Raw genomic sequence first — 26,450 nt, forward strand, 5'->3', positions numbered from 1 at the left:
GTGGGAGGTCTCACTCTCTCGTTAGGGCTACTTCATAAGCAAGTGCTACTTTCACAAAAGGGAAATTGCTTAAGTCCGTCCTTTCTTAGGCAGCGCTTAGAGGCCCACCGGTATTTCGGATGAAGTCAACGCTACCAGAAACGTGCAGTGCTTTAGGACGCCGACTTGGGACTCGTTGGAGACAGTTACAGTTGATCTCACCTCTCTCTTTTTGTTTCCACTGCTCTGTTCTTCCTTTGGTCTCTTTCCTTCTCAGTGTTCCCTACCTCTAGAACACGAGTTAATAAAAACACCACCCTATAAAAAAAATTGACACTAAATTTGAGAGTTAACATTGCAACTAAACTTCTGGAGTCTACCGATCTGTTCGTCAAGCCTTTGCTGCTTGTAATGTCAGCAGCTACTGTTCTTAAAATTCACTAAAATAATTCCTTTAAGGCCTTTGAGAAAGAATGACAAACACTAATTGGAAAAACAAACAAACAAACGCCCAACTATTTTACTTTCTCATATCAAGGATAAGAACTCCAAGCAAGATAATAAACGTTATGTAGTTTATTTTTTTATTTTTTAACTATTCTATTTTCAGTGGCTATTTTTCTTCCTTCACTCAATCGCGCCGCCTCATTCTGTCCCACGTCTACCTCTCCCCGCGGGTCCTCGCCGACAGCCTTCAGCATCCTCACCGAGTGAGCCCGCAGGTGGTGGAAACCCTCCTAGAAGAGCCTCCACATATCTGCTCCCCGACTAAGACGCTCAATTTCAGAAGAACCGAGAAATTGTTTTCTTCAGGAACAACAAATGGAGAAAATAATTTGCCTAATTCATTCAAAAGCCTCTATGGGAAGGACTTTGGAGGATGAGGATCCGCATCTTGAGGTACCAATGAAAATCCCACTGGTCCGTGTCTGGGCCCCGCGCGAGCCGGCGTCCGCTCTCGGTCCGCGGAAGAGCTGCCCAGGCCCGCAGCCGCCGGCGGCCCCTCCCCAGCTGCCCTCCGACGGCACGACTAGAGCGCACAGCTACGACGGCGACTCCCGACGCCATTCGACCTGCTACCGTGCGACCCTTGTCAACCCCTCACCTTCTCCAGCGCAGGCCCTTCCTCCTGCTTTTCCACCCCTCTCACTCGCCTCCAGTGATTTTTAGGGTAGGGGTAGAGTGTAAAATGGGAACGGTTCCTCCACCGCGATGCCCACTTCCTCAACGGGGTCCTACCCGGCTGCATTAGAATTACAATCCGGGAATTCAATTTTGCTGCGAAATCTCGGGTTCCTAGGGAGGGGAAGCCGGGAAGGAAGGCCCTGCGGGGACTGCGTGAGCCCCCAAGCTCCCGCCCCGCCCTGCTGCCGTCTGGTGGGGAGGATGAAAGCCAAGGTCCCGGGAGGGGCCGCTGGCCTCCCCCTCCCCCCGAGGGGCCGAGGCCCGGCGGCGAGTGCGGGGTGGGGGTCTCAGGGCTTGCGGGGGCCCGGATCCCCTTTCCCAGGCCGCGCACTCTTGGCCCTGCAGGTGCACCCCACCCCCTTATAGGCCCCCTCGTGGAAACCGCCTTCCGGCCCAAGTTCTGTCCTTTGAGGCTTTGAACGAGGCCTTTCAGAAGTTTTTAAAGCTGCCCCCGCCCAGCACTCACGGGGTCACACTCTCCTCCATCCCTCCACCCCCGCCACAGCTGCGAGCAAAAGGGGGTGCAGAAAGGGATCGGAGGGGGCAGGCCCAAGGCTCCGGGATCGAAGCACCGCCCAGGAGCGCCCAGCTCGGCCCCAGCGCTTGGAGATCCGGCTCCTGAGCCCGACCTCGGAGGAAGCGCAGGCTCACTGTTCCCGCATCGCGCCAGCGCCGGGCGGGGGAGGGAGGGGGAGGAAAGGGGAGGAGGGGAGGGGAGAGGAACAGAGATTGGGTGGCGGCGGGGGGGGTGTGGGGGAACGTCCACATTACCAAGGTTCCTGTGCTGGGTTCAAGCCAAAGGACTATTTAAATTGGCCTTTGGGGGAGGCTGCTGGTGACCCGTGTCCTCGCCCTCCAAGTTCCCCTGAACGAATCATGGCGCCACCTACAGGCAAGTTCCAGATAGCAGGAGGGAGAAAGGGAGACACGCCCGGAGCACGGCCCAGTAGAAGCCAGGGGCCATGTGATTTTGTCCAGAACCATCTCTCAGCTTCTGAGTGTGAGGTATGAACTCCACAGTTACGGGTCTGTTGGCAGTAGCAAGAGTCCTGAAGGCACCGTGGGGGTTTCGAGTACCAGAAGTGTCTCCTTAGGCTAGTCTCAAAGAGTGCAGCTTGTTTTATTAAGAATAGTGGCTGTGTGTTCTTGGACAAGCTACTTAACCTTTCTGAGTCTTGGGTTTTTCATCCTTTCAAAGGGGAATACTGGTATCTGACCTGATACTTGTGAGAATTCAATGAGATAGTGTAGGTAAAGAACTAGAGTATAGGGGCCTTCAAGGAGCTTTCATCTGCTTTTAATACAAAAAACCAAGCCCTGGCCAGTTTGGCTCAGCGGTTAGAGCATTGGCCCTGCGGACCAAAGAGTCCCCAGTTCAGTTCCTGCTAAGGGCAGGTACTTCAGTTGCAGTTTGTCCCCTGCCCTGGTTGGGTGGTGTGGGTGGCAACCACTGGATGTGTTTCTCTCACATCTATGTTTCTCTCTCTTTCTTCCCCCCTTCTCTCCTGCTCTATCTGAAGATAAATGCAAAACTGTCCTCTGGTGAGGAATATATATATATATATATATATATGTGTATATATATATATATATTTTTTTTCATATATATATATGAAAAACCGCCTTTTATACTAAGAAATCTAACTTGCAAGACTTCATGTAGCTTTTTCTGTTTCTTCAAGATTAGGGCCTTACAAAAGGGTAGAGAAAGCCAAAGAGGCTTGAGTGTCTGATTAGGATAGAAGGATGGGTTAGTGGAAGTTTTGATAACTACTCTCTCTAGCTAACCCCTTTCTCACAGACAAATAATATTATATTTATGTTTCATCTGCTATTACTATTTACTATTACTTCATTTAATTTTTACCACCATATATGGTATACATTATCCCTATTTTAAAAATGAAGAAATAAAGACATGTAGATATAAACCATAGTTGGTACATTTTCTTCTAAATATTTTTTTCTACTTAAAAAAAATTCTTTTTTTAAACCTTTATGTAAATTTATTAAGTACCTACCATGTGCTTAGTTATTATATTAAGAATTTTACATATGAGGTCTTATGTGATTCCCATAACATCTCTGTGAAGTAGGATTTAAATTCTTTCTTTTCAGAAGAAGAAACATTGGTTCAGGGAGCTCAGAGGAGTCAAAGTCCTACAGAAGTGGTGGAGCCAAGTCATGGAGAGCCCAGATCTTTTGACTGTACATCCAAGTGCTTTCTGCTGCACGACAACTTAGGATGGTCCAACTGATCTTGGGGCACTTTAAAAAGTTATCGAGAAAGGTCAGACAGGAGAAGGAAACACTTTAGTAGTTTTGCTGTGTTGAAGGTGTGGTAAAGGGTGGTATTTTTTTTTTTATCCTCACCTGAGGACATTTTTCCACTTTTTGTTCAGATACAGTGTGAGGGAGAGAGAGGAAGAGACAGAGAGAGAGAGAGAAACATCAATGTGAAAGGGACACATCGAGTGGCTTCCACCCGCACGACCCAACCAGGGCCGGGGACAAACTGCAACCGAGGTACGTGCCCTTAGCGGGAACCGAAACGGGGTCTCTCTGGACCGCAGGCTGACGCTCTAACCGCTGAGCCAAACCGGTCAGGGCAAGGGTGGTATTTATAGCCTTAAATAATGCTAGGAAATATTGGTGGTGGAAGAAGGGGACAGGGATGCAATGGGAGAAACCAAAAAATGAGCTGATTTATACTTTTGCAAATGTGAATAACATATTTATTTAATGACCAAACCAACCAAATCTTATTATGACAAATACCATTACACTGAAAAGTATGGTATAAGGTAGCTATTGCCAAATCTGGCATTTGATCTATAGTGATAGTGCTTTGCTGATTTGGTCATAAAAATTATATACAATAAATATTTTTGTACATTAAATATTTTTGCTGGTCTGTGTCTATGTAATAGTAACATTTTATGGTGGACTGGAAGTTTTTCTGTTTACAAAAATTGCTCATTGGTTTCCCTTCTCCTTACCTATGTAAACACCAAATCAGATCTTCATTTCTACTCAGAATACTTCCTGTTCACATCTGAGAATAACTAAACATATCAAAGGTCTGGGAGTTAAGCACTAGAAGGCTTTGGGTTGGGGTGTTGGATATAAATATGTGCATCCCAATTTTCTCTTTTTCCTACTGGGTCCAGCCATGATGTTTTGCTTTCGAATGCATAATCAATAGCTCAGACTTTAACTGTCTCTCACCTCTAGCTTCTATAGACTGAGAGTACTTCTAATAATATAATAGATTTTCATTTTGAAACAGGTGCCTCAGGAGATTCATTAATAAGACAACTCCAATGTATAACTAACACCATAAGGTTATCAAATTTAAAGTCAGATGGCTTTGGATTGTCAGCTTTTGGGGACCAATGGATAACTAGATAAGAGGGCTTTGTGAGGAAAAACCAGTTGAAACCAGTATTTGTGGAATGAATTTTATGTGTTTCGCACTATTCTAGTTGTTAGCAGAGGTATGGAGAAATGCAGGAGTATTTCTACTGGAGTTTGTTTGCATTCTAAGCTTTAGGGTAGAAATTTGTCTCCCTCTCTATTCTCCAGGTCCATGCCTTAGTTCTGTCATAATAAAGTGATAGGGTGAATATTCAAATAACATATACCCTATGCCCGGACAGCGTGGCTAACTGGTTGAGTGTCCACCCACACACCAAGAGGTCGCCAGTTTGATTCCCCGTCAGGGCCCAGGCCCAGGTTGTGGATCTGATCCCCAGTGGGGGCATGCAGGAGGCAGCCAGTCGAAGTTTCTGTCTCTCTCTCTCCCTCTCCTTCCCTCTTTCTAAACCTCTTTCAATAAAGAAGAAGAAGAAGAAAAGAACATATACCCTAGCTCAAATGTTGAGCAGACCTATTTTCCTTCTAAAATTATCTTCATCCTAGAATTTGATGTTACTCATTCCATCACTTTCAGGTATAGTTATATAAATGAATGGATGGAGAAAAGACTTCAGGAATGGTGGAAACTATAGCTTATGGCCTCATTTGACATAGTCACACATATACACATTTATGAGAGACAGCATTGTACTTTGGAGAGACCTGTTTTATTCTCTGATATATTATTGTGCTTTTGTGTCCTGAAAACACATATCTTTCAGTGTAAGTGTGTGTATGGGTGTATATCTGGAGATTTTAGCTACTTCTTTTTGGTACCTTTCCCCAATAGTAAACAATCCAGGGCTCTTTTTTAGTAATGAAAGGCAGAGCTGGGATCCAATCTATAGGCCACTTTGAAACTCATTGATGTTCTTCCTATCACCTGTGTTGAATGAGAACATTGACCTTCTCAAGTCCCAGTCTCAGAACTTCTGAATGTGGGTATGTCCTCAAGTCAGTTGCAGGTCAGAGGTTGTTCTGTGTAGGCTCAGCTCTGGGAAGGCAGACATTAATAAAATGAAATGGATTTTTATAACAGACAAGTGTAGGGTTTATTTGAGAACCTAACAACTGTTTCTGATCACGGAAAACTGAATTTTCAGCCAAAGCCATTGAGAGTCTAATAAATCGATGTTACATATTATTGGCATTAGATGGACCATTCTGGTGGGATAGTGGATCAGAAAGGCCATTGCTATAAGCTTGTAGTAAAAACTCAGCATTTTCAAATAATTTAGATACTTCAAAAGATAGCAGTATAGCAAGGACTCCAAAGTGTCTATAGGCAACAGAGCTGGCTGAATTTAAATAAGAAGGGCAGCCCTGGCTGGTTTGGCTCAGCAGTTGGAGCGTCTGCCTGTGGACCAGAGAGGCCTGGGTTCAGTTCCCGCTAGGGGCATGTATCAAAAAAAAAAAAATAATAATAATAAAATAAGAAGGTGGAGCCACATGTTGAAAGAACCTTTAAACAGGCCCCAAAGAAGCCTAGAGATTATGAGAACAATTTTGAAATAGTTGAAAGGGAAGAAGGGGTTATATTAATTCTGAATTTCAGTAGGGCTAAGGACATGGTCTCATTTAATCCTGTGTAATCCCCACAATATTGAGGCAGAATTACCCCATTTCACAGAGGGGAACAGAGACCCAATTTGTGGGAGGCATGAGATGAGATTTAGACCTATTCTAGTCTGGCCCCAAAGCACATGTTTCCCTACTTCATCCTCTTAATTCCAAGACCCCCAGCCTTCTCAATCTGGCCTTGATTTACTTGTCCAACTTTATCTTCCAATGTGAATGGTTGACTCTTTTTCTGGGAACCATCATCTCAAACTCTCTTAAGTATCTGTTTCATGTGCTGAGCCTATACAGAACAAACTCTGCCATGCACTTCACTTGCAGGCACGGATGCCCAGGTACAGAGTTCTGAGACTTCAGCAGCCAGTTCTAATTTCACCCACCTTCATTTGTACACACAGCCTGACTGCATCCATTTGAATATTTAATCAGAGAAAGGGAAGAGAGACAGAAACATCGATATGAGAGAGAAACATTGATCTGTTGCCTCCCATAGTACCTAGACTGGGTATCAAACCCACAAACCAGGTATGTGCCCTGACCAGAAACAGAACTAGTGATCTTTTGGTATAGGGACCACACTCAACCAACTGACTCCCTCCAACCAACTGAGCCACACCCGCAAGGGTGAAAATTCCCATTTTTATTCTCAGTAACTGTTGGGTGCCCGGTCCAGTGCTTTACACAATGTTGTCTATCGGAAATACTTGCTAGTTGCTTGCTTGCTCGCAAGGTTTTCAACCTGTTCTCACCACCCTCCCCCTAAACCCCGGTGCAGAAAGAAGACAAAAGGAGGCCAGCTTCTTTTCCTTCAGTCCCCCTTCCTGTCACCCCCAGGCCCCAAATATAAAAGGTGAAAGGCACCTCTGCACTCAGAGCCCCAAACAAAAGCTCAGTCCCAATAAACCCACACTTCCCCATAGTCAGTTCTTTCCCTCCACAATTCTGGGAGCCGAACTTTGGTTCTCCAACTGGCACGCGGACTGGGAAAGAGGAAACACGTGCGTGCTATGGTGGGTGTGTGGGGGTAGAGGTTGGGGGAGAAAGGAGATGGCAGCAACCGTGGGGGCAGGGTGGGGGGCGGGGGACGTTTCCCTGGGAACCCAACAGGCACGTTTCTCCGGACTGGAGACTCCCAACTCTTCCAAAGAAAGCACAGGCCTAGCTCGTTCGTCAGTGTCAGATTTCAATGGCAGCGCGGGGCCGGCCTCGGCTAGGTGCCCGCGCGCCTTTCCGGGACGGTTTGGCCCTTTGGCGATTCAGACAGAACCAACTAACAAAGCCCCAGCCCGAGGATGGGGCAGGGGGAGGCGGAGCGGCCTCGGCTAGGTGCTCCCCCCAAGCGGGCCCCCACTCCCGGGACTTCTCCGCGGCTGGCTAAGGGGCAGGTGCGGGGCTGAGGGGGGCTGCGATGGCCAAGCCCGAGTCCACCTCGTATCCCGCTGCACTTTCGACCTGTGTTTGTTTCGTTCTTGCCTTCGGAGACCAGGGCCCCTCCCGCCCCCCACGCTGGTGTGGCAGAGAGCGCCGCCCTGGGGGCCCCCGCACTCCGGGCCGGGCAGCGCGCTGGCCCCATCGCCCGCGGGGTTCCCCGCGCGGTGCCAGCGGAAGGGGACTGGCCCCTTCGCCCCCGCCCGGCCTCGCGGCCTGCGGGTGCGCGCACAGAACGGCCGCAGGGGTGCAAGGCACTTTCAGAGCTGGCCTTGCAGTTTGTGAGCGGGGTGAAAAGTTTGTCCCGGCCCCTAACTGCCTCTCCTCTTACCCAGAGGCTGGGAGCGGACAGCAGAGGGCGCCTTTTTAATGCGCTTCAGTCGGGAACTCCGACTCCGGGAGGAAGGCGGCCCAGGCCAGGCCGCGCCGCGGGCTCCGGGTGGGGGTGGAGCTGCGATCTCCGGGAGACGCGCGGAGCCCTGGCCCTGTCGCGCTCCACCGTCCGCGAAAAGGGAGTTTGGAGGGGAGCGGCTGCTGACCCCGTGTGGCTCAGAACGCCTTGCAACGAGGCCCCTTTCCTCTCCGAGAAGGGCTGTCTACTGCAGGGGTTTTCACCTGGCTCTTTGCACCGAGCGGGGAGGGTTCCTTGAAACCGTCCGGTGAGAAGGAGTGGCCCTCACTGAAGCCGTGCCCCGTCTGCTAAGGAACGTGTCTGCAGGCGTGGTTCACTTGCAAACGACTAATTAATTTTCCAACACTTGGGCAGAATACTTTAAAATGGAAAAATGAAGGTCTTCGATGAAAATGAAGCTTGATAGTGTGCACCTGCCACTAATGTACGGTGCACGGTAACTTCCTCTCATTAGAGAGATGACTTGGGTTGAGAACAAGTCATATAGTGAAAATCACTTCAACACGTGCCTGTTCATATGCATAAACTCCTGTGTACCAGATGGCAAAATATAATGACATCTTAAACAGCTAATTGCATAAACCTTGTAATGCAGATAATTGCCGTACCAAAGTAGGAGTTAATAATTTCCCACTGTATTGCCTGGCTTCAGAGTAATCCTTGAGGAAAGTTGTGACAATTCTAACACACTAAAGTTCACCAAGCGGTAATTAAAACTAGCACTTAAATCATTTGACTTTCAAACCCTTAATTATGATTCAGAAGAACTGCTTTGTGGAAATTCAGAATTTATGGATAGTTACGTGATAACATTTAATGCTTGTATTTCATCAAGTTTTATTTCATGGGCCTCATGTGGCATAATATTATAGGGAGTCAAGAGGGATATGTTCCATTCTCCAAAATTATTCCAATAGCAGGAGCTTTGCATTTGGGGACATGAGTGGTTAACCTCTGCTCCCAGATGGATCTGTTGATATTTTCACTTACATTTATTTATAGAGCCCCTACTATAATTACTAACTTCAAGCATTACCATGTGCCTGGCATTGGTCTAAGCACTTTACAGGTATTATTTAATTTAATTCTCAGAACAGCCGTATGAAACATGTACGATTAACATCCTCATTCTCCAGATGAAAAAGCCCAGGCACGGAGATGCTAAGTAGTTTGCTTAAAGTTAGCTAGAAGTCACTGAGGCAAAGCCCATACTATATACCTCTATACTATACTGCCCCATGGGCTAAGCCAGGACCTTAATAATAAATAATATATAAAAATAAAACCAAAATAATGTAATTGGAGTTTTTAAAAAAGGCAATTGGCAGGTAGATTCTTTGTTGATTTTAACTTACCAGCTTATGTCAAAATATATTTCAGAAACAGATATGTGCTATTTAACATAGGGTAGTTCTACAACAGTAAATACCGCAAGAAAAGTAAACCTTTGAAACTCCGTTTTGATTTTATCAATACCTGCTCTAAAAAGCATGTGCAGCTTACTGCCTCTATTTCTCCATCTTCACAAAGACTAAGGTTAGGTTTTAGCACCTTAAAGAGGATATATGATAATAATGAACACAGAATGAAAATCCTCTTTATGAAATACAGAGTGAGCCATCGTCTTTCTTCCTCCATGTGGATATTATTGTTTTGGTGGATATATGTGGCCTAAGATGAGACGCTCCAGCTATTTCCCTAGTATGGGGGCCATAGAAGCTGAGATCCCACTAATAGAGATTCCCTTCTGTGGACTAAGCACTATCACCTCTGGGCTACCGCTCCTAAGAGAAAGAAAGAAAGAGAAGAAATAAAACATGGCTCTCTGTGAATTGAGAGAAGGTCAGTATGGCTGGCTGTTAATTTAGTGAGAAGCATATTGATCTAGAAATCAGAAAACTGATATTCTCGTTCTAGCTTGGTCATGAACTTGCACCATGTCTTTGGACAAATAACTCCATCTCCCTGAAATTTAGTTCCTTTGCTATAAAAATAAATAACCCGGCTTATGATTACTTACATCCTTTCCAGTTTTATTATTCTAGAATATTATGCAACTATACCCCGCTGAGATTTTTAGGTCATAATTTCTTTAATAAAAACAAATTCTTGGATTGGGGGGAATGAAGGAAAGACTATCTATAGAGGAAGAAGAGGTTTAATTTAAGTAGCATTTTTTCAGATGTAGTGTTCAGGGTGTAGAGAGATATAAGACATAACCCCTGACATCCTAAGTTCTTAAAGTAGCAGATGACACTGACAAGCAAGCAGAGGAGTACAGTGTAGAGTGATAGTGCTATGATAGAAGGGAGCATGCAGTGCTATAAAATAGAAGTTACTCCTGTGTTAGGCTATAGGAGTCATGGGAGATTTCATTGCGGAGGTGACATCTGAGCTATATTTCGAAGGATAAATCAGTTGATAGTCAATAGTAGAAGAGCATTTCATGCAAAGGACACTATCCATAGTATAGGGGAGAAGAAGAAAGTGAACTGAGAGAAGGTCAGTATTGCTGGCTGTTAAGGTATAAGGTCTGGGAGGAACAAGTCTAGGCAGGACAGGTTAGATCCTGAAAGGCCTTGTTATGGAGTTTGGACTTGACTCTGTTAGTACAGGGGAATTCAAACCAAAGTGTATGTATTTTAGAGTGTTGCTTAAGAATTATGCTAATTTCTGAGTTACTAGAAGGAACTTTTCTACTCATTTACTTTGTCTGCTTTTTAGTAGAGGGATGGAAGTACCAAACCAGAAGGAGGAGCCCTACTTTGGCCACTGGAGGGCTGGTGATCCTCAGTAAACCAGCCTTCCTACAGCACCCTCCCTTCTCCCCCAGTGGAGGAAATGTTGGGTCTCTAATATTAAGCCCCTAAATCCTTCCAATCCTCAAGCTGGTGGTTTATTTTACATACCAAGGAAGAAATCAGTTACAATGATGTCGAAGGCAGGTCAGAGAACATTTAGAATGCTTTCAAATTGTTTTAAAATGGTAAACCTCACCTATATTGGTGAGGATATAATTGCTCAGAAGTTCTAATCTGATTTTAGAAGTGAACGGTATCCCTCTCAAAGACTGTTGATAGAAGTGCACGTTGATAATGCTCCCTTGGGGGACAACTTAGTATATAAATATATAATACCTTCTACCTTTTGACCAGCAACTCCACTTTTGGGAATTTATCTTAAGGAAATAATCACGAACTGTTCAGATATTTGACAAAATAATGCTGGTGACAGTGGTTTTCTAGTGATGAGTAATTGGAAAAATTTTCATATCTAAGTCTAGAGAATTATTTAAATGAATTATGTTATATACATACATGAGAGTATCATAAAGCTATCAAGATGTTGTGATATAATAAATGACTCAATTCTATTATAAAATAAGTACCATATAATCTCTCTCTTTTTTTGTTTTTTTTGGTGGTACGTGCCCCTAGCGGGAACCGAACTGGGACTCTGGTCCGCAGGCTGACGCTCAACCACTGAGCCAAACTGGCCAGAGCTTATGATCTCATTTTTGTTAAAAATGTTTGTATATATGCAATGAAAAAAAAAAGAAGTAGGAAATATATTTTAGAATTAAAGGATTTTAATTTTCTTTTTTTTTATGTTTATGTTTTCTAAACTTTTGACAGGGGGAAGGTATAACTTTCACAATAAGAAAGAGATCATAATAAAAAGGTATAATGAAAATAATGTAAATTGTTATTTACATTAAAAAAAAAACACCCATGGGGCAGACTTGTACATCCGTCTAGTCATGGTGAACGAGGTAATTTGGACTGATGACCTTGTTGAGGACAATGAGAAAAGCTGATGGAAACACAGAAATATCTGCTTTAAGGCATCTGAGAACTAACAACGTAGTGCAGATGGTCTGGCTAGGATCTAGAGGAGAGTGAGGCCCAACAGATAAACTCAGCACTTGGGCCTACTTTTCCACCAGAGATCTTTGCTAATTCTAGAGAGGGTGGCTGAGGGGTAGGGTGAGGAGGGAGAGATTGGAGATCAGGATCTGCCCAGGTGGGGAGTCCTGGATTATGACCCTGGGAAAGTCTGAACCCTGGGAGTATGGATGAAACAGAAATACAGAGGCCCAGCAGGGAGTAAGACCAGTTTTGATTCATCTTTAAATTGAATTGAAGTGATTATGGCTTGGGGGCAGAGACAAATGTAAATCCTCTTGGGAAGATAACGTCATTTTAGGCCTCAAATTTATTATATACACAGATTCCCAAATACAATGACTATCATGTAATAAGAAAAGAAAATAAGTAGGCATATGAGGAGTAAAATAAGCGAAAACTAATGAAACCAGTGGACAATAGAACCAGACCCATGGGAATCCCAGATATAGGAGTTATGAGGCATGGATTTTAAAATTACTGTGCTTAACACATTTACAAGAGACATGCCTAAGCATAAAAATATGTAAGAGTTGAAGGAAAGGAGAGGAAAATTATACATACTACAAGGACCAGCCAAACATAAACTTTATAGCTATACACTTTATAATACTTATAAAACATTACTAGAAATGAAGAGAGATACTTTGTACTAATAAAATATTTAATTCACAGGAAATTTGTATGTTCCTAATAATAAGCACAGAAATATATAAAGCAAGGATTGACAAAACTAAAAGGTCAAATAGACTAACTCGTAATCAAAATGGAAAATTTTAATAGTCACTTTCAATGTCTAATAGAACCCACAAGATAAAAATCAGTAAGAATATAGAGGATTTGAGTAGCATTATGATCACATTTTGATTTAATCAATATACATAAAATAAAACAACCAATAATAATAAAAGACAAATTTTTCCTCAAGCATATACAAAACTTCTAAACCACAAAGTATTAAAACTTCAAAATCTTTTCTTTATTTATGTTAATTAAGCTAGAAATCGATAATAAAAACATAACTGGAAAAAAACTAAATATCTGGAAGTTAATAAATATAGTTCTATAGCCCTATAGTTCAAAGAAGAAATGACAGTGGAAATCAGAAAAAAATTTAAATTGAAAAATATGTATCAAGACTTGTGGGATATAGACAAAAACATGCTTAGAGGAAAATCTGTAGCTTCAACTGCGTATATTAGAACAAAAGGAAGGCAGCAGGTCAATAAGCTAATCAATCATCTATTTCAAGAACCAAGAACAAACACCAAACTTAATGGTAAAATGTTAAAATCTTTGCGTTTGGGAACAACATAAGAGTGACTAGCTATCACTGCTTCTATTCAATATTGTACTGAACCTAGCTTGTGTTGCAAGATGAAAAAGGAAATAAAATTTGTAAGTGTTGGAAAGGGAAGAATTGAACTCTAGTTACTTGTATATGATATGCTTGGGTATGTAGAAAATCCAAAATATATAAGAATTCTATTGAAATTAATGTGAGATTAGCAGACCACTGATACAAGATCAATATGAAAAACATTGCATTTCTATATACCAGCCTCCAACAATTATAAAATGAAATTTTAGAAATATTTTTATAAACAATATCAAAACTCTTAAGTGCTCAGAAATAAACTTCAAGAAAAGAATAATATTGTATAAAAAATGCCTAGACAAAAAGAGGGATGTACCATGTTCATAATTGGACAATGTGATATAAATGTTATTTCTCTCTGAAATGATCTAGAGATTCAGTGTATTTCCAATTAAAATCTCAACAGGTTATTTAAAATGGAACTTGGGAAGACTATTCTAAATGCATATGTTAATGCAGATTGCTGAGACTAGCCAAGACACTTAATGAAAGAGAATAGTGGGTATGAAGCCTGCAAAAATCAGTATAGTATTGCCTCCTAAGTAAAAAGATAAAGTAGGGATCCTAGAAAGAAACCCGTGCATATATGGACACTTGATTCAAAACAATAAGAAATTGCTTCACAGCAGTCGAAAACTGGTAATTATCTAATAATTATCAATAATTTCCAAAACTGGGTCAGTTGACTATCCTTATGGAAGAAATTATATTACTTACTGCTTTACACTAGATCAAAGCAAACAAACAAACAAATGAATACATTCTAGGTGGCTGTAGTTTTAAAAGTGAATCCTCTAGAACAGCGATTTTCAACCAGTGTACCACCAGAATTTTTAAAACATGCAATACTTGATTAGTCAGGGTCACTGACCTCTTTTCCCTTGGACTGTAAAATAAAATAATGACAACAGCCAACACAACAGTAGCCATCTGGTGTGAATGAATCAAAATTATACCTATTTTCTTTGTCAGATCAGCAAAAATATGATATATCTTTTGGTGTGCCACAGAATTTCAGCACTTAGTTGATATGTGCTATGAGATGAAAAAGGTGGAAAATCACTGCTCTAGAAGGTAATATAGCATATCTTCACAACCTGGGGATAGGGAAATTTTTTTTTTTTTTTTAATCCTCACCCAAGGATATTTTTCCATTTTTTGTACAGATAGAGTGGGAGGGAGAGAGAGGAAGGGGGAGAGAGAGAGAGAGAAACATCGATGTGAAGGGACACATCGAGTGGCTGCCACCCGCACGACCAACCAGTGCTGGGGACAAACTGCAACCGAAGTACGTGCCCTTAGCGGGAACCGAACCCGGGTCTCTCCGGACCGCAGGCCGATGCTCTAACCGCTGAGCCAAACTGGCCAGGGCGGGAAATTTTTTTTACAGTAGACAAAATAAAGCTCAAACTTAAAAGAGAAATATTGATATAATAAATTACATAAAATTAAGAACTTTTTTCTCTCTAAAAACACCATCAGGAGAGTGGAAAGAAAGCCACCAAAAAGGAGAAGATATTTGTAACAGATAAAACTGAAAAAGGCTTATGTCCAGAACAGATAAAAATAATTCCTGTAACTTTAAAAAGAAAATAGCAAATCTGGCACATGGGCCTGAACAAGCACTTCACAAATGAGGATATTTAAATCATCAAAAAATATATAAAAGATGCCCATTAGACATCAGGGAATAAAAATTAAAACCACAATAAAATACCACACACTTATCAGAAGGGCTGAAATTAATAGACTACAAAACCAGAGCTTTCCATCAAGATGGAGAAGTAGGTAAATGCTATGCCTACCTCCTCCCACGAGCGCATCAAAATTACAACTAAATTATAGAACAATTACCCTGGAGAACCATCTGAAGACTGGCTGAACAGAACTCCTGTACCTGAGGACATGAAGAAGCCATGTTGAGACTGGTAGGACGAGGGGAGATGCAAAACGAATTAGTCCACACCCACGTGTGGTGGTTGAGAACAGGAAGGGATATCTTGGTTGCAGAGGTTCCCCTCTGAGAGCAATGGGTCCCTGCCCCACACAGGGCTTCCCAGCCTGGAGCACGGTGCTGGGAAGAGGAGTGCTCACAACATCTGGCTGTGACACTCAAAGGGGATTCCCTCTGGGTGAGACAGAGCGTGGCTGAAAACTCAGGCATCCTCTTCCAGGGCTCACACACAGAGTCACTTGCTCACAAACACTTACCCTAACTCCAGTGAAAGGACAGCAGCTTGAAAAGCACCAGAAAAATTCAGGGAGAAACTGAATTGTGTGGCTTTAGGGCAAGAGCCAGAGGGAACGCTCCATTGCTTCTGTGTGGGAGCCCTCTTTCACACAGCCAGCAGGCAAGTGCCATTTTCCCTGTGTTGAGCCCTCCCACCAATGGCCTGCTGGCCAGGAAGGCATCAAATCGGAATCTGCAATGACCTGGTGAACACCGCTTGCTCTAACCTGATGACTCCCTGAGACCTCACCCATCTCGTGCACCATGGCCCATTCAGTGGGAGGCAGCCGGCCTGGCCCAGGCTGCATATTTTCTTAAAAACTCTCTTGCCCTGGCCGGTTTGGCTCAGCGGTTAGAGTGTCACCCTGTGGTCCAGAGAGACCCGGGTTTGGTTCCTGCTAAGGGCGCGTACCTCGGTTGCAGTTTGTCTCAGCCCTGGTTGGTCGTGTGGGTGGCAGCCACTCATTGTGTCCCTTTCACGTTGATGTTTCTCTCTCTCTCTTCCTCTCTCCCTCCCGCTCTACCTGAACAAAAAATGGAAAAATGTCCTCGGGTGAGGATAAAAAATCAAAACAAAATAAAACTCTCAAAGTTCTGCAGGTCCTAGGCAGGTGACAGCTGCCCTGTGCCTCTTCCTGAGCAAATGGTGGCAGGCAGCCTCATTTGCAGTGTGGCCTCTCCCATGTACCTCCAGGCCCAGCATAGGCAGCTGCCAAACCTGGATAACTTTGTAACTCCTACCAGGTGGTCTCTGGCTGGGCACATGCGGTGGCTGAACTTGACCTTGGCTGGAGTCCCCTGCCAAGAGACTCCAGAACCAGTATACCCTATGGCCAACTTCAGACCACAATGGAGCACCAACTGATTAGCTCCACAAATAACATACCCAAGGGGTAATGTCAGTAGGCATAAGAGCCCTGCTGGTGTGATCCTGCTCCATGAAGTCAGCCCTCACACAGCAGCTCATATACACTGTTCTGGTGGCCAATCCTCATAGCTCAGCCCGAAGATCAGTCCTACCCACTGATGTGCCAATAGCTCAACTATAACAGGAGGGCACACACAACCCCCAAGGGGTACTCCTGGAGCACCCGGCTCAGATGATCAGGGAGACTGTACCACTGGGCCCCACAAGACTCCTACTACATAAGACAATTCTGCCAAGACTGGGAGATATAGCAGGTCTATCTAATACATAAAAAGAAACATAGAGAGACAGCCAAAATGAGGAGACAGAGAAACATGTCCTAAGTTAAAGAACAGGAGAAAACTTCAGAAAAAGAACTAAATGAAATGGAGGCAAGCAATCTACCAGATGCAGAATCCAAAACAGTGGTTATAGGATACTCAAGGAATTTAGGTGAAGAATAGATGAACTCATTCAAACTTCAACAGAGATAGTAAACATAAAAAAGGACATAGAAACCATAAAAAAGAAGCAGTCAGAAATGAAACTACAATAATTGAAATATATGAGAATAAACTGAAATACACTAGAAAAACTGAAGAATACACTAAAAGGAATCAACAGCAGATTAGATGAAGTAGAGAGCCAAATTAACAATTTTTTAAGACAAATAGCAGAAAACACCCAATTAGAAGAGTAAAATAAAATAAATAAATAAATAAATAAATAAATAAATAAATAAATAAGATGAAAGTTTAAGAGACCCTTGGGACAATATCAAGAATAGCAATATCCTCACCATAAGAGTATCAAAGGAGAAGAGAGAGAAGGACTGAAAACTTGTTTGAAGAAATAATGACTGAAAACCTCCCTGACCTGGTGAAGGAAATAGATGTACAAGGAAGCACAGTGAGTCCCAAACAAGATGAACCCAAAGAGGCCCATACCAGGACATCATAATTAAAATGGCAAAGGTCAAAGAAAAAGAGATAATCTTAAAAACAGCAAGAGAAAAGCAGTTAGTTACTTATAAGAGAGCTTTCATAAGGCTGTCAGCTGGTTTATCAACAGAAACATTTCAGGCCAGAAGGGATTGGCACAAAATATTCAAAGTGATAGAAAGCAAGGACTTACAACCAACACTACTCTACCCAGCAAAGCTATATTTTAGAATCAAAGGAGAGATAAAGAGCTTTCTACACAAGAAAAAGCTAAAAGAGTTTTATCACCACGAACCAGTAATACAAGAAATGTTAAAAGGACTTCTTTAAAAACATAAATATGAATAATAAAATGGCAATAACTATACCTATCAATAATCACTTTAAATCTAAATGGATTAAATGCTCCAATCAAAAGATACAGTGTAGCCCAGACAGTGTGCTCACTGGTTGAGCATCAACCCATGTATCAAGAGGTTGCCAGTTCGATTCCCAGTCAGGGCATGTGCCCAGGTTGTGGGCCCAATCCCCAGTGGGGGACATGCAGGAGGCAGCCAATCGATGTTCTCTCTCATTGATATTTCTATCTCTCTCTTCCTCTCCCTTCCTTTCTCTCTAAAATCAATAAAGAAAAAGAAAGATACAGTGTAGCTGAATGAATAAGAAAACAAGCTTCATACATATGCTGTCTACAAGAGACTCACTTCAGATAGAAAGATAAACACAGAATGAGAGTAAAGGGATGGAAAAAGATATTTCATGCAAATGGAAACAACAAAAAAAGCTGGGGTAGCAATACTTAGGTCAGACAAAACAGACTTTAAAAAAAGGTTATAACAAGAAACAAAGAAGGATATTTCATAAAAGTAAATGGATCAATCCAACAAGAAGATATAACTCTAATAAACATTTACACACCCACAGTAGGAGCACCTACATATATAAAGCAAATATTGATGGATATAAAAAGAGAGATCAACAGTAATACAGTAATTGTATGGGACTTTAACACCCCACTGACATCAGTGAATAAAGTTTTTGAACAGCAAAAGAAACCATCAACAACATGAAAAGACAATCTACTGATTAAAGAAGATATTTGCTAATGATATGTCTGATAAGGGGTTAATATCCAAAATTTATAAAGAACTCACGCTGAACACACACACACACACACACACACACACACATTAATCTAATTCAGAGGACCTGAATAGACCCTTCTCCAAAGAGGACATATAGATGGTCAATAGACATATGAAAAGATGCTCATCACTAATCATCAGGGAGATGCAAATGAAAACCACAATGAACTACTACCTCACACCTGTCAGAATAGCTACCATCAATAAATCACCAAATATTGGTGAAGATGTGAAGAAAGGGGACCCTAGTGCATTGTCGGTGGGATTGAAAATGGTTCAGCCACTACTGAAAACAGTATGGAGGTTCCTCAAAAAAATTAAAACTTGAACTACCTTATGACAGAATTTCCACTTCTGTGTTTTATTAAAAAAAAATCCAAAACACGAATTCAAAAAGATATATGTACTCTACATTCATTGCAGCATTATTTACAATAGCCACGATATGGAAGCAACCTAAGTGCCCATCACTAGATGATCAGATAAAGAAGAAGTAGTACAGATATACAATGGAATATCACTCAGTCATAAAAAAGAATAAGATCTTATTTGTGACAACATGGATGGACCCAGAGCAGCAATTTTCATCTGGTGTGCCACGGCAGTCACACTGGTGTGCTGCAAGAATTTTTAAAACATGCAATACCTCACTATTTAGGAGCACAGACCTCTTTTTCCTTAATTGTCAATAAATAAATAAATAAATAAATAAATAAATAAATAAATAAATAACAACAGCCAACACAACAACTGTCCAGTGTGAATGACTCAAAATTAAATCTATTTTTTTTTGTCAGATGAGCAAAAATTATATTTTTTGATGTGCCACAGAATTTTAGTAATTAGTTTCTGTGTGCCATGGTTGAAAATCACTGACTTAGAGCGTAGTAGGCTAAGTGAAATAGGACAGAGAAAGACAAATGCTGTATAATTTTACTTATACTGTATGTGGAATCTGAAGAAGAAAATAAATGAACATGCAAAACAGAAATAGACCCATAGATACAGAGAATAAACTGATGAGTGCCAGATGGTGTGGGGGATGTAGGAGGACAGGGTGAAAAAATGGTGAAGGGATTGAGAAGTACAAATTAGTAGTTACAAAATAGTCCTGGTGATGTAAAGTACAGCACAGGGAATATAGCCAGTAATATTGTAATAACTATGTATGGTGCAGGTGGGTACTAGAGTTATTGGAGGGATCACTTTGTATATCATATGTATGTCTAACCTGAAACTAATATAATATTGAATGTCAACTGTAATTGAAAAAAATTTAAAAATAGACTAAAAACCTATCTGTTGATGAGAATGTGGAGCAACTAACATTGTCATACACTGCTGGTGGAAGTGGACTTGATACAACTACTGTGGAAAATACTTTGGCATTATCTACTAATATTGAACATAAGAATACCCATAACTCAACAATTACTCTCTTGGCACAGGCTCAACTGAAATGTGTGCTCCATGAAGTGTGTATAAGAAAGTTCACAGCATCATTATTCAAGCTAGTTAAAAATTGGTAACAATCTAAGTGTTTATCACCTGTGAATTGAATAAATAAAATTGTCATATATGCATACTTTTAAATACTATACAACTGTTAAAAACGAGTGAGCTACAGCTATCTGAAGTAAGATCAGTCCAGCTCACAAACATAATATTGAGCAAAAGAAGCTGAACACAAAAGAAAGTTTAGTATTGATACAATTTATATCAAGTACCAAAAAGAAAAAGAAACAAAGCAAAATCAAACGATGGTGCATAGGGATAGATACTTAGCTGATAAAACTGTAAAGGAGAGTAGGGAAGTTATATCCTTAAAAATCAGGACAATGGTGGGTAGTGTTTGAGGGGTAATGTTTTATCGAAAGATAAAACCAGGCAAAAGAAAGGAGTTTGTAAGAGACTGATTGCGCTCTATTTCTTGACCTGAGTGGTGGCATCACACATGTTCACTTTGGACAAGTCATCAAACTCTGTACATAACTATGTCTTATATATATTCTTGTTTAGTGATGTGTTTCAGATGTATATGTTTTATTTTATAAGCTTAAAGAAAGGGATGGAGTCACATGCACACAGTTTATAAGGTAAAGGATGATGTCGAGCATGTAGATTGTGCTAAACATCTTTAAGAAACCCACATTAAAGGCACTCTCTACCTGGCGTGGCATATGTATGGCCCTTGTATTTTTCAGTCACCACATCCTTCACCTGTGACCAGTATAAATCGCCAATAGATTGTGTCTCATTTCCCCGAAGAACGCAGCCAGCCATTCTCAGCCAACCTGACTGCCTTGTCGTGAAGTTCCAATCTATTGTCTGTGTATCCTGACTTACTGGATAAAGTAAAAACCAGATCGATTTGTGTATGAACCCAGCATGGCATACCCTCCAAAGCTCACTACTTCTAGACATGTATAAAGAAATTGTGCATAAAATTAATACCAGCTCACAGACTCAGGAACCGAAACAAGGCCTCCAAAGGCATATTCTATCCTTGGAAAGTAGTACCTGACACACAAATAGTAAGTATGGCTTACAGTTCTTCTGAAAAGAGTGGAGAACATTTTATTTATTTTATCGAAAGATAAAACCAGGCACTCTGCTAGTCAGCTGGCACAAAGAAGGAATATTACAAATATGCTCCCTGCCTACAGGGAGTCCCCACCCCCAAGCCTTCCAGGCCCCCTTACTATGTGTGCCATTTTCCTGGCTATCACCCTCCTTTTTGATGACCCTCTCCTTTTATTTGCCATTCACTGCTATCGCCTCTATCCAATTTCCAAGAATTGGTTCACTACCATGTTGGTGCTTAGAACTGTGCAAGATGGTATGAGGGACACTGTGGCAGTATGAGCATAGTTTCAGTCTTCAGTGCCCTTCCATGAATTCACAGATGAACGATCCATCCATGTCGTACACATGAGTGAGGTAAAAATATTAGAGTGTGTGGTTAAGGAGCAACCTGACCCTGGGATGAAGAAAAACTGCTGTAGGCTTTTCAAGGTAGGAGGCATTGGTGAAAGTTGAAGGGAATGGGGAAGACCTCACGGACAGAGTCCTTAATGGAAACTTTAAATGTTATTACTATAAAATCCAGTCTTCTAACATGGCTTAGGGGCTTTGGGACCTTAGCTCATGACAATGTCTCTACCTCCTACTCCATGTCTGTTCTATTTGCCACTTTCAGGAAGCCTTTCCTGACCTTTTACCCAGCACACTTATGTGTCTGCCTCTTTTTCTCCCATGCTCTCTCTCCTCAAGTAACATTTATTGTGCCATGGTGATCAGTTCATTTTCTTTCCTCAGTTCTGTAACCTCAACACATACACACAGTGGTTTTTTTACTTAGCAAGTAATCAGTCAATGTTGGTTTACTATTGAGGAAATGAATCCTAGAGGGTAAGGAAGTATATGAAAAGGTACACCGAAAGTGGTGATAATGACTCTAGTGTATCTGTCCACATGGGGCATCACAGGCAAGATCGGGAGGAGGATGCGGCAAAGCTCTTTTCAACAGCACATTCAGGGTCAGTTCTAGTGACTACATTTTCATCATCATGCTCAGACCAGTACTATACTTCTTTTTAAAAAAAATCCTTCTGTCATACTATCTATACTTGGCTTTGTGCAATTCAACATTTCTTTTTTTTTTTTTTAATCCTCAACCGAGGACATTTTTCCATTTTTTGTTCAGATAGAGCGGGAGGGAGAGAGAGGAAGAGAGAGAGAGAGAGAGAGAGAGAGAGAGAAACATCGATGTGAAGGGACACATCGAGTGGCTGCCACCCGCACGACCAACCAGGGCCGGGGACAAACTGCAACCGAGGTACTTGCCCTTAGCGGTAACTGAACCCGGGTCTCTCTGTACCGCAGGCCGACGCTCCAACCGCTGAGCCAAACCGGCCAGGGCAATTCAACATTTCTATCAATTATTTGCATGAGAAAGGAATGTTTCATTTAATAAGATCTGCAGATGACAGAAAGCTGGGAGGAATGGCTGATACCACAGATGATGGAATCAAGATTGAACGTAATCTTGACAAGCTGGAACATTGGTCCAAAACCACAAGATGAAATCCCACAGGGATATATGTGAAGTTCTGTATTTAGATGAAAAAGATCAATGGCACAAGTATATGAGCCTAGCTTTATATTGGTAGGCTGGAAAAATATTTAGGAGTTTTAGTTGATCATTAAAGGACGCTACAGGCATCAGCAAGGAACCCTACTCCACCAAAATCCAGACTTAAATTATAAAATCAACGCATAATGGATAGGATTAGATATATGCAAAAGCACTGTTAGGAGGAGAAACTTGAAAAGCAAGTGGAATTTGGTTGTGGCATAATCGATGGTATTATGTCTGGAAAGAGAAGGTGTCGGTGAGAAGGGGGATTGGTTGGTCAGTGTGAAACAGAAAATGAAGAGCTAGTGCTGCCTGATTGGTGTAGTCAGAAGACAAGTCTTTTACTATGGTGCGGTCAGTGGATAAGTATATGGCCCTGGGGTCAGCCCACTGCTTGGGCTTTAAAACAAGTGTGCAATGTACTAATTATGTCATTTTGGGCAAGTTACTAATACTTCGGCCATGTCAACTATGAAATGGGGAGAATAGTTCGTATTACATGAGAGAGGGATGATGGTGCTTGGCTCTTAGTCAGGGTTCAATACATGCTAGCTATTATTATTGTTCTTTTCATTGTAGTCAATACACTGGTTTTTTTAAATTCTGTATCAATTTTTTGTGAGATTCTGCAGATAATTCTTTCCACAAAAGTCTGCTTTATTTATGGTGAGCACAGGGGGAAAAAAATCAAGTCCCTGAATGTTTAACCCTGGAACTATAGTCATAGTTAAAAAAATACATTTATATGATGTCTCTACTGACCCATAGTGGACTGCTTTGTTAATTTATACAGATTTATACTCTAAAAATGGCATGGCCGAACTGAAATATATTCGGGTTACCGTGGCCTAAGAATGGCTAAAGAGCTAGAAATGCTAAAGGGAGCCGCTGGAGTCGTTGCTAATCCTTGAAGATGTGCCACACGGAAGAGGGCACAGACCTTGCTCAGCTCCGTGAGAGAAAGGCCTGCGTATCGACTGTGCGGCACAGGGAGCGTCCGTCCCCGAGTGTCCATATTGCAGGCCCGGCAGGAAGGCCGGGAGGAAGAGCTCTTCGGTCCGTGGTGGGTAAGTTTAGGCATAGGCAATGAACTTTACTTTCGAGTCCTCTTGAAAACCTTGTGAAATAAACAGGGTCCGGAACTCAATCTTTGGCGTCTAAATCCACTGTTTTTAAAACATGTGTCCCGAGGTTCACCTGCATCAGAATGACCAGCCCAAGGTGTTTATGACACATCCAGATGCCTGGGTCCTGTTCTGAGAGATTCTGATTCCGTACATCTGGAGTGGGGCCAGGAAACTGTAAGGGTCCAGTCCAGAGCTTTCTGCTCTTCTACTAAACTTTCTACTATAATACACATTTTAAGATGCTATTGTTTCAATGATATTTATAGTTCCTACCGTGTACCAGGCCTGTTTCAGAGGCTGGTGGGTACAGTGGTGAATAAGTCTATATAGGTCCCTTCTACTGGACTTATGTCTAGTGGGAGGACACACTGGCGAAATAAGCAAGCCAATGAAAATCCAGAACCATGTCAGACAGTGAGAAGGGCTATGTCAGGAGTGAAATGGGGCGCTGTTGCTAAGAGTGATCAGGGGGGTCTTCTGGATGGGGGCACTTCTCTTCCAAGGTGAGATTAAGCTGAGAGCTGAGTGACAAGACCACCACGCAGAAGGTCAGGACAGAGCGTTCCAGCCAAGGCCCTAAGAGGAGAACGTGCCTGTTGCGTTCGAGGAATAGAAACAAGCGCAGTGTGGCTGGAGCGTCCTAAAATGAGGGGAAGTGGGGAATCGGGTCAGACGGGTGGACAGTACCAGATCACGCATACTTGGAGTTTATTTTTATTATTTTTTCTTTTTTTATCCTCACCCGAGGACATTTTTCCATTTTTTGTTCAGATAGAGTGGTAAGGAGAGAGAGGAAGAGAGAGAGAGAAATATCCACGTGAAAAGGACACATTGAGTGGCTGCCATGCGCATGACCCAACCAGGGCTAGGGACAATTGAGGTACGTGCCCTTTGTGGGAACCGAACCCGGATCTCTCTGGGCCACAGGCCAACGCTCCAAACCGGCCAGGGCTTGGAGTTTATTTTAAGTGGGGTGGGAAGCCACTAGAGGGTTTAGACGAGGGCAAATATAACCGGATTTACATTGTATAAAGGTCTCTGTTGCTATTGCACAGATTGTATAGGTATGTGACTGGAGAGAACTGCCTTTTATGGGTTTCTCTGTTAACACCCAAACAGCACTTTATAGTTTAACAAACATTCTTATATACCTTATTTCATTTTAAAAATCTTAAGAGACTCATCTTGCTATAATTCTCATATTACTGATGGAGAAAATGAGGCTTATAAATTATGAAATTCTCTTCTTAGGCTACGTGTCGTCTAAGAATACATGTTTGAAAGTGGGAGATTTTACAGAAAAATTTGGATTTGTTTTGCTTTAACAAAAATGAGGATGCGTCCCCATGCACCCCAGGTTCTGCACGGAGACAGTGTGGCGGCCCTCCTTCCTGTCACTCCAGATCTGCTTCAGTTTTTGTCACCTGCAGACACCTGGATGCGCCTGGATTCTAGACTCCTGCTCCCAGGTCCTCAGCCCATTCCCTTGGTACCTCTTCAAGAGCACTTTCCTCTTCCCCCACCAGACCTGCTCCCAGAAGGAGAGACAGTGGGAGGCTGGTGCCGCCTGGTTATCCCAGTCAAGGGACTGTGAGTTTGTTCTCCGGGAGCTTAGCTCAGTCCACCTGTGCAACATAGAAATTTCTTTGATGTATGTGCTTTGCTCAGGAATTTATGCAAAAATTGCCTTTACTGTATAATATGGCTATAATATGGTCCAGTTCAGAGCTTTCTGCTCTTCTACTACACTGATTCTCCAGGAAAAGAATTCATGCTTATCCTGTGCGTCCCCACTACTTTATCCTCTGGATGACTGGGAAGCCCCTCATGGTTATATGCCTGTGTGTGTGTGTGTGTGTGTGTTTCTAGGGAGAGAGTTCATAACTTTATTCAGACTTTCAAAGAGATCCATGATCCAAAAACTTATTTCTGGCAGAGGAATTAAAAGTCAGACTGAGCAGAGTCAGATCCTGGCTCTGTCACAAATTATCCTTGAAGTTCTCCAAATCTCTGATTCCAGGTTTCCTCATCTAAAAAATCGACTTATTAATCCTGGGCTTGTGGAGCAGTGATTAAATGAGATAATATACACGAAGTGCTTAGCTCAGTCCCTGGCACAATCCCTAAATGGCAGGATTTACTATTATCATTGCTGATGTTGGATTGGCCTTAAATGCCTGCTTTGGACTGAATTGTGTGTCCCTCCCAAATTCATATATTGAAACCCAACTCCTCATGCCCCCGTTGTGACTGTATTTGGAGATAAAGCTTTTAGGAGGTAATTAAAGTTAAATGGGGTCTTAAGGGTGGGGTCCTAATCTGGTAGGACGGGTGGCCTTTTGAGAAGAGGAAGAGAGAACCATCTCTTTCTTCATGCACAGGCACCAAGGAAGGGCCACGTGGGCCCACACTGAGCACGTGCTCACCGTTAAGCAGGAAGAGAGCTCTCACCAGGACCCAGCTGTGCTGGCACCTGCTCCTAGACTTCCTGCCCCCAGAACTTTGAAAGAAAAAGTTCCTGTTGTTTAAGCTGCCTAGTCTATGACATTATTTTAAGGCAATGCCCAACCCCCCTTTTCTTGACCCAGTCCCTTTTAGAGCAGGGACGACAGGAGTAGCCCCTCCTCCATCCCTGGGGGGTGAGGTCAGTTTGAAATTAGTTTTGTGCTGTATCACAAGA

General features: G+C 42.3%; 1 long non-coding RNA gene across 1 annotated transcript in view; it reads left to right on the plus strand.

The window, feature by feature from the left end:
• The first annotated feature begins 2,093 nt into the window (after positions 1-2,093).
• LOC118626013 overlaps positions 2,094-26,450 on the plus strand; it is a 43,550-nt gene continuing 19,193 nt past the window's right edge. Inside the window, exon 1 of the long non-coding RNA XR_004958832.1 lies at positions 2,094-2,169. This is a non-coding gene — a long non-coding RNA (uncharacterized LOC118626013). The remainder of the gene's footprint in view (positions 2,170-26,450) is intronic.

This window comes from Molossus molossus, unplaced genomic scaffold (assembly GCF_014108415.1).
Source record: "Molossus molossus isolate mMolMol1 unplaced genomic scaffold, mMolMol1.p scaffold_m16_p_12, whole genome shotgun sequence".
NCBI lineage: Eukaryota > Metazoa > Chordata > Mammalia > Chiroptera > Molossidae > Molossus > Molossus molossus.